At 37.7% G+C, this 15612-nt stretch overlaps 1 non-coding gene across 1 annotated transcript; it reads right to left on the reverse strand.

The window, feature by feature from the left end:
• Positions 1-14357: 14357 nt before the first annotated feature.
• On the reverse strand, positions 14358-14464 carry LOC127089622 (small nucleolar RNA R71). The gene has a single exon (XR_007791193.1). It is a non-coding gene; the product is annotated as a small nucleolar RNA R71 (small nucleolar RNA).
• Positions 14465-15612: the final 1148 nt, after the last annotated feature.

Here is a 15612-nt window from a genome sequence, read left to right on the forward strand (position 1 = left end):
GGTTTGTCCAGAGCGACCACTGAGGAGATTCTGGAGACCGTTTCTTTCGGTTTTCTTGCATGAGAAGACGATGCAGCGTTAACAGCAGACTCCTCCCTGTTAGGGTTGCACGACTAAGTGCTGGGGGAATCGGACAGGGTCGTGTAGGAGGTGGAATCGGATTGGTGTGCCATGCTGAATATCTCGGAGGAGAGTCGAACGGTTTCCTTGGGAGAGTTTGCACGACTGAAAGTTGAAGCGACAGAATGTGGAACGCTTGTTGCACGAGTAAGGTCTATTAATTTTTGACCACTCAGAGTGCACTATTTGTTGTTTAATAAGTTGACTTAATAAACAGTAGCTAACTAACTTCATTAGTTGCTATAATTTCTCAGACGTACACATTCCCTCTTTGCCCCTACCATTGTCAAACTGAGTAGCATACAATGTCATGACATTCTGGGTGACATTGTATTCAGTCTGCATCAGGTTCATCCATGCCAGTGATGACCACCTGCTACCAGAAGCTAGGTATTTAGCTTCTGCAGACGACAATAATACACACATCTGTTTATCCCTAGCTACCACACCATTTGTATGATGACCAATAGGTGCCAATGACTCACAGCTTTCAATCAGACATTTTCCACAGTCTGTTCTTTTATCCAAAGACAGATATGGGATTCCTCTCATTGCTCCCTTGGACATGCTCTTCATCATTCCTTTTACATGAAGTTGTCCAAGTCTTCCATGTCCCAGCTTCCCTTCCTGCTCTCCCTTGGCTAAGGGGCACTTGGGGAAGTAGAGTGAGTCTTTAGATTTCCATAGATAGCAGTTATCTTTGGATCTGTCTCCTCTCATCACTTCCTGATTACAACCATTCAACACCACACATCCTCCCTTAGTGAATTCCACATTGAATCCTTGGTCACATAGCTGGCTTATGCTGATGAGATTTGCAGTCAGTCCTTTTACTAACAGTACATTACTCAGTTTTGGAGCTTCAGGACAATCCAGCTTACCAACACCCTTGACTTCTCCTTTAGCTCCATCACCAAATGTCACAAACCTGGTGGTAGGGGGTTGTAGATTCACCACTAGGTTGCTCATCCCAGTCATATGCCTTGAGCAACCACTATCAAAGTACCAGTTTTGTCTGGTAGGTGCCCTTGGAGATGTGTGAGCAAGGTTAGCAACACATTGTTGATTCTCAAGGGAGAGATTAAGCTTAGATGCCTTCTTCTTAGGTCTGCCCCGAGAAGTCTGGTTTGGATAACCATGCAGCCTATAGCAGAAGGGTTTTATGTGACCGAATCTACCACAGTAATGACATCTCCATCTCTGAAATTTCTTCTTCTGATGGTTACTCATTCTGGTTCTCTGATGTTGAGACATCGGATGTGACTTCTGCTTGAATTTCTAAACTCCAGCCTTAGACTTTTTGAGTTCAGATGAAGAATTCTTAGCGAATCCTAAACCAGACATGGTTCCTGACTTCTGTCCCACCTTTAGAATCTCTTCCAAGGTGTCAGATCCTTTATTCAACATTCTGATGGATTTGGTCATTTGGTCTAGCTTAGAAGTTAGCAAAGAAATCTCACCATTCAGACCCTCTATGACTTTCAGCTGCTCCTGTTTTTCAGCTTTCAGCTCTTTGATGAGTTTTTTCTGCTTTTCTCCTTGGATACATACTTATGCACTTTTAACACATAGTTCTTTATAAGAGGCAGCAAGTTCATCCAAGGTGAGCTCATCTCCGCTTGAGTTATCCTCTGAGGCATAGACACTGGTCAGAGCCGTGACATGTTTAGCAGATTCTCCTTCAGATTCACTCTCAGTGTCTTCTTCTGACCAGGTGGCAGATAGCCCTTTCTTTTGCATCTTGAGAAAGGTAGGGCATTCAACCTTAATATGACCATAACCTTCACATCCATGGCACTGGATTCCCTTGCCTTGGGTGACATTTTCTTCATATTTTGACTTTCTACTGATGTCATATGAAGAGTTCTTGACATTAGGTCTACCCTGTTGATCAACCTTCTTTATGAACTTGGTGAATTGTCTTCCAAGCATGTCAATGGCTTCTGAGATGCTTTCGTTTCCTCCAATGTTTCCTTCTTCTGAATTCCCTTCCGTATTTGACACAAAGGCTATGCTTTTGTTCTTCCTTTCAACATCCTCACATAAGCCCATTTCAAAGGTTTAGAGAGAACCAATGAGCTCATCCACCTTCATCTTGCAGATATCTTGAGCCTCTTCTATTGCAGTGACCTTTATGGCAAACCTCTTAGGTAATGACCTGAGAATCTTTCTTACAAGTTTCTCTTCAGCCATTTTCTCCCCTAAGCCACCAGAGGTGTTTGCAATTTCAAGAATATTCATGTGAAAGTCATGAATAGTCTCATCCTCTTTCATCCTCAGATTTTCAAACTTGGTGGTCAGCATCTGAAGTTTGGACATCTTCACCTTGGAGGTACCTTCATGAGTTATCTTGAGGGTATCCCAAACTTCCTTAGCCAGCTCACAGTGGTGCACCTGTCTGAAGATGTTCTTACTGATTCCATTAAACAATGCATTCAAGGCCTTAAAATTTCCAAGGGCTGATGCCTCTTGCTCCTTGTCCCATTCTTCTTCAGGAATCTGCACACTGACTCCATCTTCACCTGTCTTCGTTGGATGTTCCCATCCTTTGTTGATAGCTCTCCAAACTTTGCTGTCTAGAGACCTTAAGAAGGCTATCATACGAGGCTTCCAGTCATCATAGTTAGAACCATCCAGCATGGGTGGTCTATTTGAGTGTCCTACATCCTTGTCCATGGTACTAGAAAGTAACTTCCCTAGATCTCACCCAGAACTTAACAGGCAGGGTGCCTGCTCTGATGCCAATTGAAATTCTAGTTAACAGACTTTCGATGTCACACGGGTTGTTATGCCATCCAATTCTATGCAGACAAGGATTATGCAGAAAACAGTAAGTGCAGTAAATAACACGAGTAATTGTTTACCCAGTTCGGTCCAACATGACCTACGTCTGGGGGCTACCAAGCCAGGGAGGAAATCCACTATTAGTAGTATTAATTCAGACCTTAAACCAACTGTTTAACCCTATCACTTAATACCTACCCAATGCAATTTCAATCTTACACGAAGATCAGAGTTCCTACTCACTCCCCCTCAATCACCTCAGTGATTACTACCTTTAATCAATATTAAAGACAATTTTGAAGACACACTTCAAACAACTCTTGATTGTGCTTAACAGCTTTAATCAAGATACACAGCACTCACGCTTAAAAGCTTAGAGTGACACAACACTTACAACTCAATGAACAACCTATACCAATGCAATCATCTATGTGATAATAACTTGGCTTACAAGATATGTCTAATACAAGACTCACAAAAATACAGTAGTGAAGTATGATGGACACGCTAAATCTTCACGCCTCAAAATCCCCAGTTCTGAATGAAGGAATGACTTCCTTTTATATTGCAGTACTTGGGCCTTGTACTTGTATTCTCCTGAATTTAAGGACACGCGAGTTCCCCTAAATTCCATATCTAGGTTACTAACAAATAGGCTATTTGTTAGGTTCATTAAATGTAGCTTGGTTGTTGATTTCCTGGATTTTCTCTCACCTGTTGAATCCCTGAAGAATAGCCTGAGAAAAAGCTGAAACAGAAAAACTAAACAACCTACAATTTAGCATATGCTGTCAGGAATGAATGTCACAACATTCAGCTTGACATCAAGGTCCATATGCTAAGTCTGTTTTTCCTGAAAACAGACTGTACAAATTTGCTGAACTGTACAGGACCAATCTGTCCATTCTACAGTAACAACTTACATTAATAAATGTCAAAGCATCCAATTTGACATTTACACATTTAGCCTTAAGTCAGTTCTGTTATCCTCTTGAAGAACAGACTGATAAACATACTGAAGTGTAACAGAACACCACTCTGTCTATTGTTCAGTATATGCTGTCAATGATGAATGTCATAACATCCAATTTGACATTCAGACAGTAGGCCTTATGCCAGATCTGGTATTTCCTTGATAACCAGACTGAAAATAAATACTGAGTTCTAACAGAACACCAACTGTTCTATTCCTCAGTATCTGCTGACAGGGATGAATGTCACCACATCCACTTTGACATTCAATAAATCCTGTATTAGCTAATCCTGCAGTAAACTACTCAAGTGTGTCATGACATCAGTCAAGACATCAGAGTACAGCTAGATATTCTAACCTACAATGCAGTCACACAAACACCTTCACAGCATGTCATGACATCAGTCAAGACATTAGAATCCAGCTAGTGTTTTACCATACAATGCAGCCAATTAAACACCTACAAATAGCAAGATGGCTGATGATTTTAACAGAGTATGATATCCAGTATACTACCCAGAAAGCAATCAAAGGAAGCGTGTTAGCTGATCATTTGGCTCATCAAGCAGTTGATGATTACCAATATATGAATTTTGAGTTCCCTGATGAGGATGTTATGCTTGTTACTGATTATGAAGAACCTGGACCGGATGAAGGACCCGAACTGGGATCCCGATGGACTATGGTTTTTGATGGATCTTCTAATGCATTGGGAAATGGTGTTGGCGTTGTAATTATTTCTCCCAAGGGTTGCCATACGCCTTTCACTGCTAGACTATGTTTTGATTGTACCAATAATATGGCTGAGTATGAAGCATGTATTTCGGAACTCAGAGCTGCTATAGACCTGAGAATCAAGTTTTTGAGTGTGTACGGAGACTCAACCTTAGTAATCAGTCAGATCAAAGGAGAATGGGACACTAAACATCCGAATCTCATCCCTTATCGAGAGCGGGTGTTGACATTAATCCCATACTTTGAAGAGATTACATTCGAACATATTCCACGAGAAGAGAATCAGTTGGCAGACGCATTGGCTACCATGTCATCTATGTTCAGAGTCAGATGGGACAATGAAGCTCCCATGATCACCATTGAACGATTAGATGAACCAACATATTGTTATGAACTTAATGCTGATGAAGTAGAAGAGAAACCTTGGTTCCACGAAGTAAAAAGATATTTAGAAACTCAGGAATACCCTGAAGGGGCATCCATCAATGACAGAAAATTTCTGAGGAAGTTCTCCGCTAAATTCTTTTTGAGTAATGGAGTATTATACAAACGTAATCATGATTCGACTTTGCTTCGCTGTGTGGATAAAAAGGAAGAAGAAAAGATTATGGAAGACATGCATGACGGTATTTTTGGGACTCATTCTAGTGGACATACGATGGCCAAGAAGATTCTGAGATCAGGGTATTATTGGTCTACCATGGAAGCTGATTGCCACCAGCACTCCAGAACTTGTCACAAGTGCCAGATCTATGCGGACAAAGTACATGTACCTCCTGCTCCATTGAACGTGTTGACAGCCCCTTGGCCCTTTGCAATGTGGGGCATTGATATGATTGGAGAGATTAAACCTACTGCTTCTAATGGACATCGTTTCATTCTTGTTGCTATTGATTACTTTACGAAGTGGGTAGAGGCAGCTTCGTTTGCTTCTGTCACCAAGAATGTGGTGGCACGGTTCATCAAGAATAGTCTTATTTGTCGGTATGGCATCCCTGAAAGAGTTCTCACTGATAATGGTACTAATTTGAACAACAAGATGATTACTGAACTCTGCACGCAGTTCAAAATAAAACACCATAACTCTTCTCCGTACGGGCCAAAGATGAATGGCGCCGTAGAAGCTGCTAATAAGAATATTAAGAAGATTATACAAAATATGACAGTAACATACAAAGATTGGCATGAGATGTTACCATTTGCTCTTCATGATTATCGCACTTCAGTACGCACTTCGACAGGGGCAACTCCTTTCTCTTTAGTCTACGGAATGGAAGCCGTTTTACCAGTGGAAGTTCAGATTCCCTCTCTAAGAATTATGAAAGATGCAGGCTTAGATGAAGATTAATGGATTCAGACTCGACTCGATTAGATAAAGATGATTGATGAAAAGAGACTTGCGGCTGTTTGTCATGGACAGATATATCAGAAGTGCATGACCCAGGCATTTAATAAAAAAGTAAAGAGACAGGTGTATCAAATTGGCGACTTGGTGATAAAGCGTATCATTCTACCACAAGGTGATCCTAGAGGCAAATGGACTCCCACATACAAGGGCCATTTGTAGTTAAGAAGGTATTCTCTGGTGGAGCCATGATGCTTGCTACAATGGATGGCGAAGATTTCCCGCATCCCGTGAACGCGGACATAGTTAAAAAATACTACGCATAAAAGAGGCTCGCTAGGTCGACATATCTAGGCAAAAGTAAGGGCATCCCGACGAACCAAAAGGGTTCAGGAAAAAATTAGGGATAAACATATAAAAATGTACACCCAGGAAGTCGAAAACCTGAAAAGGCAGCTTGGGCAAAAAAGGGTATCCCGATGGACTGAAAACCTGAAAAGGTGGTCCAGGCAAAAATTAGGGATTAAAGCGTATGACTATATCCCGTTCTTGGTCAGCTTCACCAAAGTCAAAGAGACTGGACAAGCCAATCACTTTTATCCGACATCAAGAGATGAGATGCTTGAAGACATAATAGCAGTAGTAGAATTAAAATCAATAGGACTTTTTTTTTTCATAGCTGTTTTTCTTTGCTTTCTTGACAATTTCCTCTTACTAGGATTTCTGTCTCCTTGTATTAAAATTGCTTGTTTATAGGCCCTCTTTCAAAATCAATACAATTTTATTTTCAAAAAGATACTTTTGTTTTACTTTCTCCGTTTTGTTTGCATAAACGTCCATTGATTTAATTTGAATTAATATATGCATTTGAATATGATTGATGTTTACCGAAAATACATGCCTAAAATAGAAATAACAATTACTAAAAGACTTTAGGATCAAGGATAAGGTTTAACCATGCGTTATAACAAATCCGGTTGTAAATCCTATTCCCCAGCAAAACCAGTTATTCCCAGAAGAAATTGGCACTACTAGACAGACTGGTCATCTCTTTTATCCCCAGTCAGGTTCTGTTGAATATTTCTACCATCAGACAGAAATCAAATATCCCCAGCTAAGAAAGGGTCATCAATACAAATATCTCCAACCAGAATATCGGGATTTATTTTCCCATGGCAAAATTTTTCAGACGCATAATTCATTCATGCATCATTTCACAGCATATACATGCATGCAATGTTCACATTTATTTTCAAGAGCATAAAACATCTCATGCATCATGACATGGCATGAGGCTAACTCTTTTTTTCCAGGTTAATTATCCTCCTGATACAGTCAAAATAAAGATTCATTCAGACGGATATCTTTATCGATTACATTCAAGATTCAGATACATCTTTCAGATATAATCCATATGAATATTCATTCTGACAAGCATTCTGATATCCTCCTAATGATGGCATCTTTAAGCCCATCCCAGACATTTATTGCAAATACAACATATACAAATATTATCAGATATAGCCTAACGTACGGCTCATTCTGATTCAGCCTAACGTATGGTTCCTTCAACTGTTCCAATACGGTCTAGCGTACGACCCATTTGGATATTCATCCCCTCAGATACTACCTAGCATACGGTACATTCTAAAATGTAGTCTAGCGTATGACTACCCCTTTTATCATTAGATACAGCCTAATGGACGGCTCATTCTGCTACTCAGATACGATCTAGCGTATGATCCATTCTAATCTTTTTTCCTCAGATACAACCTAATGGACGACTCATTCTGCAACTCAGATACGGTCTAGTGTACGACCCAGTCTGGCTCTTCTCATCAGATACTACCTAGCGTACGATACATTCTGAAATGTAGTCTAGCGTACGACTACTTTTTATCGCCAGATACAGCCTAACAGACGGCTCATTCTACTACTCAGATACGATCTAGCGTACGATCCATTCTGATCTTTATTTCTCCAGATACAGCCTAACGGACGGCTCACTCTGCTACTCAGATACGGTCTAGCGTATGACCCATTCTGATCCTTATCTCATCAGGTTTAGCTCACCCTAATATCACCTAATGGATGACTCATCATACGGTCTAGCGTACGACCCAGTGTGACACCCATGTCTTCAGATATGGTCTAATGTACGACGCACTCTGAAGCTCTCATCATCAAACTTTCTGGATGGCATCTTTAAGCCCATCTCCATCAAGACTATCTTTTAATTAACAAGTGCAAATTTTTGGGGCATTCTAAGTGTTCAGTAATCTTCCACCTCCAGATCACGAATGGCGTACATACCATTCTAATTCTCTCGGTTTAAGAATATTGAACAGGGGCAGCTGTCATACCCCAAAATTTGCCTGTTAATTTTTATGATAAATTGATTCATGCATGGCATTCATTTCACATTTGCATTCATTCATTTGCATACATTCTCATATAAATTATAAATTTTAATTTATTTATTATGTGATACAGATATAAAAAATAATAATAATTTTGGTTATCTGTATGATATAAATAAATTATATATATATAAATAAAATAGTTTTAATTTAATGATAAATAAAAATAGATTTGAATTTTAATTGTATAATTAAAATTTTAAATTAATTTTATTTGTTAAAGCTCATTAAATTATAATAACTATTTTTTATAATTTAGTGACTCATGTTCCATTTATTCATTATTTATAAATAGTATTTATTTAGTAATTCACGTTTTTACTTAATAAAATTTATTTATAAGAGTAACATTTTTTAAAAAAGCCCATAAATTATAAAATAATTTTGGTTGATATAAGTAAGAATAATTTTGATTTTTTTAAATGATGAAAGTAAAAATAGAAATAGGTTTAAATTTTAATTCAATTATGTAACTAAAATTTAAATTAATTTTTATTTGTTAAAAGTCATTTAAATTATTCATTATTTATAATAATATTTGTATTTAATAAATATTTATTTATAATAATAGATATTTAAGACCAAATCCAATTAGAGCTAACTCTCCTAAAGTATAGGAAGTGATCCAAATATTTAGCAAGGTTAAACCCTAACTCTCCTAAAGTATAGGAAGGGATCCAAATATTTAGCAAGGTTAAACCCTAAAGTATAGGAAGGGATCCAAATATTTAGCAAGGTTAAACCCTAATCCACACCATTATAAATACTTCATATGGCTGCAGCGAGAGGGGGAGACGGAAAAGAGGAGAGATACAGCAGAAGAAGATACACAAGGCAAGGCAGAAGCAAGAAGATTAACGAGCAGGGAAAAGAGAAGCAACCATAAAGCACTCATATCCTGAATAAGAACAACACGCATACAGTGAGCAAGCTAGAAGAATCAAATCCCCAGTAAGTGTTCATTAGGGAATTTGCATCCAACATGATTACCTTGCAATACTCCTTAATTCATGCATGAATAATATTGGTTTAATATATATATTGAGATGATGTATTCATGGTTTGGTGGATGTTGATATTGCTTTATTCAAGTATGCATCTGTTCTTGATATGTCATAACATGTTGGAGAAATTCTGTTTGCATGATTAAAAAATTATATCTGCCATTTAATTATTATTATATGAGTGTTGTTTCTAGCATGATTATGTTTATTTCACATGCTATTATTACATAATAATGATGATAATGATATAATGGTGATAATATAAATCCTTGGTTGTCTTTAACATGTATGTGTAAGGTTTGTTTTATCATTATCACTTGCAGTAAAGAGAACTAATACATGAGTAAAATAATATAAATTTCTTGATTTGTGCATGACTATTTTTATTATTGCATGATGATTACATATGATCTTATTTTATGTGTGTGGTTTGATATAAGATGAAGTTACATGTTTGTTATATTCACATGAAAGAAACAGCATGAGAAAAAATAAAGTAGCTTGCCGTAAGAAAGAAAGCTGTAACATGCATGGTGGTGTTGTGTCAAAATGGAAAAATCCATGTAGAATTAATATATATTTTAATGAAGGCGAATAAATAACGAATGGACTAACATGGCTCATTGGTAGCTCCCCCCTCACTGCAACGTAGAGGTCCTGGGTTTGGTCCCCTAGGACCTATTTTTTAGCTTTTCAGTTTTTTTTACTATGTTTACTCCCTTTCCACTATAATTAATTCACCACTATTTTTCTATTATTAAAATAAAACCCATTAATTAATTTTCTAATTAATATATTATATTGGTTATTTAAACTAAGATATAATTTAATCTAGTTTATTAATTAAATTTTCATATATCACTTAATTAATTAAAATGAGCTATTTTGAATAATAAAAATCTAATTATTATTATTATTTTTTCTCTTTTCTTTTAAAATTTCTATCAATTTAGTCTAAGTTTTTCCATAAATTCATAAAAAAAAGTTTCTATTATTATAGACTAAAAATATTCTTAATTCATTCTTAAATTTAGTTTATTTATTTCATTTGTCATGAACTTTCTATGCCCTTTTAATTTTGTACTCGTTAATTAAGATTTAGATATTTTATATCCCCTTTTAAATTATGTATCCCCCATCCCGAAGCCATGTAATAGCGTAGTCTTATTTTTCGCACTTTAATTTTTCCATACTGTGAATATAACTGTCTACATGTATGCTAATAGGATTGCATGGAAAGATAAATAATCGAACTTAGATAAATTAATTCAAGATAATATATCCGAATCCAATCATTTCCAAACTTGTACCTCTAGGGTAACCCTCTCTTTGTTGCCTTACGATATTACGGTCATGTCCTGCGAATGTGGGGATACCCTTAGCAAAGACCCTTTCGATTAAATCATCGTCATCCCTAAACGGATAAGTCATAGTCCCTTCGATCAAAAGGTCAATGTCCCTACAAGATAAATCATAGTCCCTCGAACGTTGCCTTCGAATATATGACCTTGTCCCTCGAACGTTGCCTTCGAATATATGACTTTGTCCCTCGATGACCCTTCGTTGTAGCCTACGATTAAATGATGGTCGTCCCTTCGAATGCTAAGGTATCCTTACAAATGTTGCCTTCAATGACCAATCGACGACCCCACGACGTCCCTTTACATCCAAAGGATAAGACTACTTACTTCTCAATAGTAAGGACAATTTTATCCTCATAAGAATAGGAAATACCTATAAAGACCATGGTTAGGTATAACTCTTAAATGCTTGCTCACAGCTTAAAATACTTTTCACACCTCACACTTTTCAAAACATGTTTTAGAAAATCACCACTTGGTATACATTCGCACCAGAATCATCACCGAGTTATATTTTTCTAAACATCTTTCAAAATCAAACGAGATAAACACTTTGTATACATTCGTACAAGAATCATTACAAAGTTAAACTCTCCTTTCAAAATATTTTCTAAACACACCACATTTCTCAAACACTTTCTCAAATAAGGAAAACATAAGTGAGTTAAGCAATTAAGAGCCCATGGATAACCATGGATACAAAGGGTGCTAACACCTTCCCTTTGTATAATGTACCTCCCGAACTCAAAATCTAATCAAGTTCTTTCCTGTTCTTTTCCGCCTTTCCTTATTGGATAAAAGAAAATTCGGTGGCGACTCTTGCTATCCGCAACATTGCTTTTCAAAGCAAAAACACAAAGTCAATTCACCGTATCACACCTATATTTTAGGATCAGTTTCTTTTATTCCTATTTTATTGCCACGCAGTACTGACTTTTGACTAATTCCATTTGTAAAGGCTATATAAGCCTACTTTCAATTTCTAATGAAGAACACAACTTTCCTCTTAACGTTTCTATTATTTCTAGTTCTTACAAGGGAATGAGATTTTCCATGGTGAAAACGCGATTCAAGATGAAAGAAAAGCGCTTTTCTGAAAAAATCTCAGAGTAACAATGCGATATGGCACTGTGCTTTGCAACATCATCGCACTTGACATTCCTCCCCTCGCGATCGCATTTTAGGGAGATCAGCCTCTCAGACGTGGCTTTCGTCATAGTGGTTTTGAACTCCAGCTTGCGTTTCAGATTGTGTTTTCGAAATGAAGTTTTCAGCTTCGCGTTCGAGGACGGACACACTCATGGAGAATCTCAATTGTTTGAGGCTTCAACAATAACAAAAAAAATACGCATAGTGATGACACTGAAATTCACCGTATTTTCGACTCCGATTTAGCATGCATTTTAGTTGTTTTATTGTTATTTTTTTATGTTATTACTATGTTTTTCTTTGTTTTCAGGTTTTCAATCTAATCGGAGCCCCGATCGAGAAAAGGAGCAAAAATGAGCTAAAAAGCCATAAAATCAGCATTTTACACTTGTGGCTCCCACTTTGGCGGGCGCCATGGGTCCAGCCATGACGTGTTCTAGTCTCAACTTCTCCTCAATTGCCACGCCTCCCACGATCTCCACTTGGGCGCTACAATTTCCTCTTGTGGCGGGCGCCACAAGATTAAAATGGTTCCCTCCCATTGTCAAACTTAGGGGCATCCTTGTAATCTCCATGTTTTTTTCTTGCCTATAAATAGAGCCTTGATTTCATTTGTTTCAGGATCCAAACTTAGTTACAACTAGGCATATATCAGTACTGTGTAAAAATGGTAATCGCTTCACATCAGAGTGTTGTCACACTGTGTAATCGAGTCTGTAATCGAGTTTGGAGCACTTTGGGAGGAAGTTTAATCCCGCCGCCATTTTCATTTCTATTCCGCACTTTATTCAACCCTCTGATTGGAGCAGGTTTTATTGCTTTACCTTTGTCTACTTTATTTTCCCGCACTGCCTTTATTTTGTTTACTTTCCCACACTGCCTTTATTTTGTTTACTTTCCTGCACTCGTACTTTACTTTGTTTATTTCTCGCACTGCACTACTTTCCTTTATTTCTTGCACCACACTACTTTTATTTACTTTCCTGCACCCGCACTACTTTAACTTACTTTCCGCACTCACACTACTTTTATTTACTTTCCTGCACTCGCACTTATTACCTTTTTTTTAAAAAATCTTTTATTTATCCGTTTTTATGATAAAAATTAAAATGCATTTTTACTTTACCATGTCTGGCTAAACCTATAAAGGTTCGAATGTAAGGATCGTAATTGAACCGATAATCCGTACAATTGTTCGTAGAAACACTTAAGGGCTATTTTGACTTTCAACTTAAGTTTTCTCACACTTAATTTCCGTTGGGTAAGATCGAAAGCCGTCTGACGTCTGTTTAAACTTAGTTGTTTTTTTTAACTATTTCCAATACAGCAAAAGTGCTTTGTTTAGTTCATTAGGAGTTTTTAACTTAAAAAGAAAAGTGATTTTAAAACTATTTTTGGACACGTTTATAAGTTTAGAGTCTGGTTCGTGAGAACCTCTTTTGGTTAAGAAATCCAGGTAAAAATAATTTTCAACTTAGTCAAGACACTATATTTCTTAAAAATAGGTTTACTACTCTAACGCAATGCGCGTCTTTTTATAAGCGACAATAAGAGGATTTGATTAGGGAGTATAACTTGGTTCTGAATATGCGAAAGCGATAGTTCCCGTTAAATTGGTTCTTTTCAAAGTAGGAAACACTGCCCATAAGTAATTCTATTAACAAGTACTTGGATTATTAATTGATTATGTGAATTACATTCGAACCTGTCTTCATTAATTGAATTTAATTTAATACTTTATTTTTCATTGTGCACTCTAAAAAACCCTATTTCGATTACCTTAGATAAACATCGTAACAATAGATAACGATAGATTGACATTTGGTCTCTGTAGATTCGAGAATCTTTTATATTACTCTGACGCGTTCGTATACTTACGAAAAACACGCATCAAGTTTTTGGCGCCGTTGCCAGGGACCAACTTCGTCAAATTTTGTACCCTGTTGTTATATCGTTTAGACTTAGGTTGTTACCTGCCGGTCAATGCGAAGGACTCGTAGCACCGGAAGCTTAGTAGATCCTCTGGCGGAACCTGAACGTTACGCTCGAGCACATTTATTATTCCTTAGAATTAGGAGAGCTATGGACGAAGATAAAAATCAAAGACCTCTTAAGGATTTCGCCCAACCATCCAACGAAGAACGTAGTTCTAGTATACTAAACCCAACCATCCCAGCTAATAATTTCGAACTTAAACCCCCCTTGTTGCAACTAGTACAACAGAGACAATTCACATGTCTTGCTACTGAGAATCCAAACCAACATTTAAAAATCTTTCTCCAATTAGTAGACACTTTTAAAACCAATGGAGCTTCTCCAGAGGCAATCCGTTTAAGATTATTCCCTTTCTCCCTCAGAGATAAAGCCCTATCATGGTTATATTCCCTTCCACCCAATTCCATAACAACTTGGGAAAACCTTAGAAAAGTATTCCTTGCTAGATACTTTCCCCCAAGTAAAACCGCCGTTCTTCGAAACCAAATAACCAGATTTACCCAGAATCAAGAAGAATCGTTGTTCGAAGCTTAAGAGAGATATAAAGAACTATTAAGAGCACGCCCACATCATGGTTTAGAAAATTGGTTAATCATTCAGACCTTCTATAATGGACTTCACTATAACACTAAGATGACCATCGACGCTGCCGCAGGTGGCGCACTGATGAACAAACCCTAACCTGAAGCTAGTGTCCTTATCGAAGATATGGCTCAAAACCATCAATCATGGGGAGTTGAACGAGCGACAGTTGAGAAGAAGGAAGCCCAAGGAGGAATACATGAGTTAAGCTCTATAGACATGATGCAAGCTAAAATGGACGCGTTAGCCCTCAAGGTTGAGCATATGTGTATAAACCCGAGTACTGCAGCTGCAGTTTCGTCGGATTGTGAGATATGTGGAACCAAAGGACACCAATTTGTAGAATGCAATCTCTTAAACGAAACCAACTCCGAGCAAGTGAACTACGCCCAAGGGAACCCATATTCGAATACCTATAACCCTGGATGGAGGAATCACCCGAACTTCTCCTATAAGAACAATAACCCTATCCAAAATACTGCACCTCCGAGACAACCGGGTTACCAAGCCCCAAGACCAAATCAACCTATGCAACCTGTGCCACCAAAGCCGAGCCTTGAGAAAATTGTAGAAAATTTTATCACTGCTCAAACCCAACAAAACAAAGAGTTCATGAACTAGAGCATTCACGTTAACAAACTGATTACCCAGTTAGGAACCATGGTTGACCAAATAGTTACTCACAATAAGATGCTTGAAACCCAGATCTCTCAGGTAGCCTTAAACCAAGCCCCCCAGACTACACCTGGAAGACAATTCCCTAGACAACCTCAACAGAATCCGAGAGGACAAGCCAATGCCATTACCCTACAAAGTGGGACCGCTTGTGATGAGCCATTTAACCCAAGATTGAGTGAACCCAAAACTTCTAAGGAATATACCGAACCCACAGATGAAGTGAAGGAACTAGAGGAATCTGAAAAACAGGAAGGTCAAGAAAAAGGAGAAGAACCTAAAGACAAAACTTATGTACCACCCCCGCCATACAAACCACCGATACCATATCCGCAAAGACTCAAATAGACCCAGATCAATAACCAGTATCAGAAATTCATTAAGGTTATAGGTAAACTTCACGTAGAAATCCCTTTCATAGAAGCCATCACCCAAATACCTTCTTATGCAAAGATTCTCAAAGACATCT

This window comes from Lathyrus oleraceus, chromosome 5 (assembly GCF_024323335.1).
Source record: "Lathyrus oleraceus cultivar Zhongwan6 chromosome 5, CAAS_Psat_ZW6_1.0, whole genome shotgun sequence".
NCBI classification, from domain to species: Eukaryota; Viridiplantae; Streptophyta; class Magnoliopsida; order Fabales; family Fabaceae; genus Lathyrus; species Lathyrus oleraceus.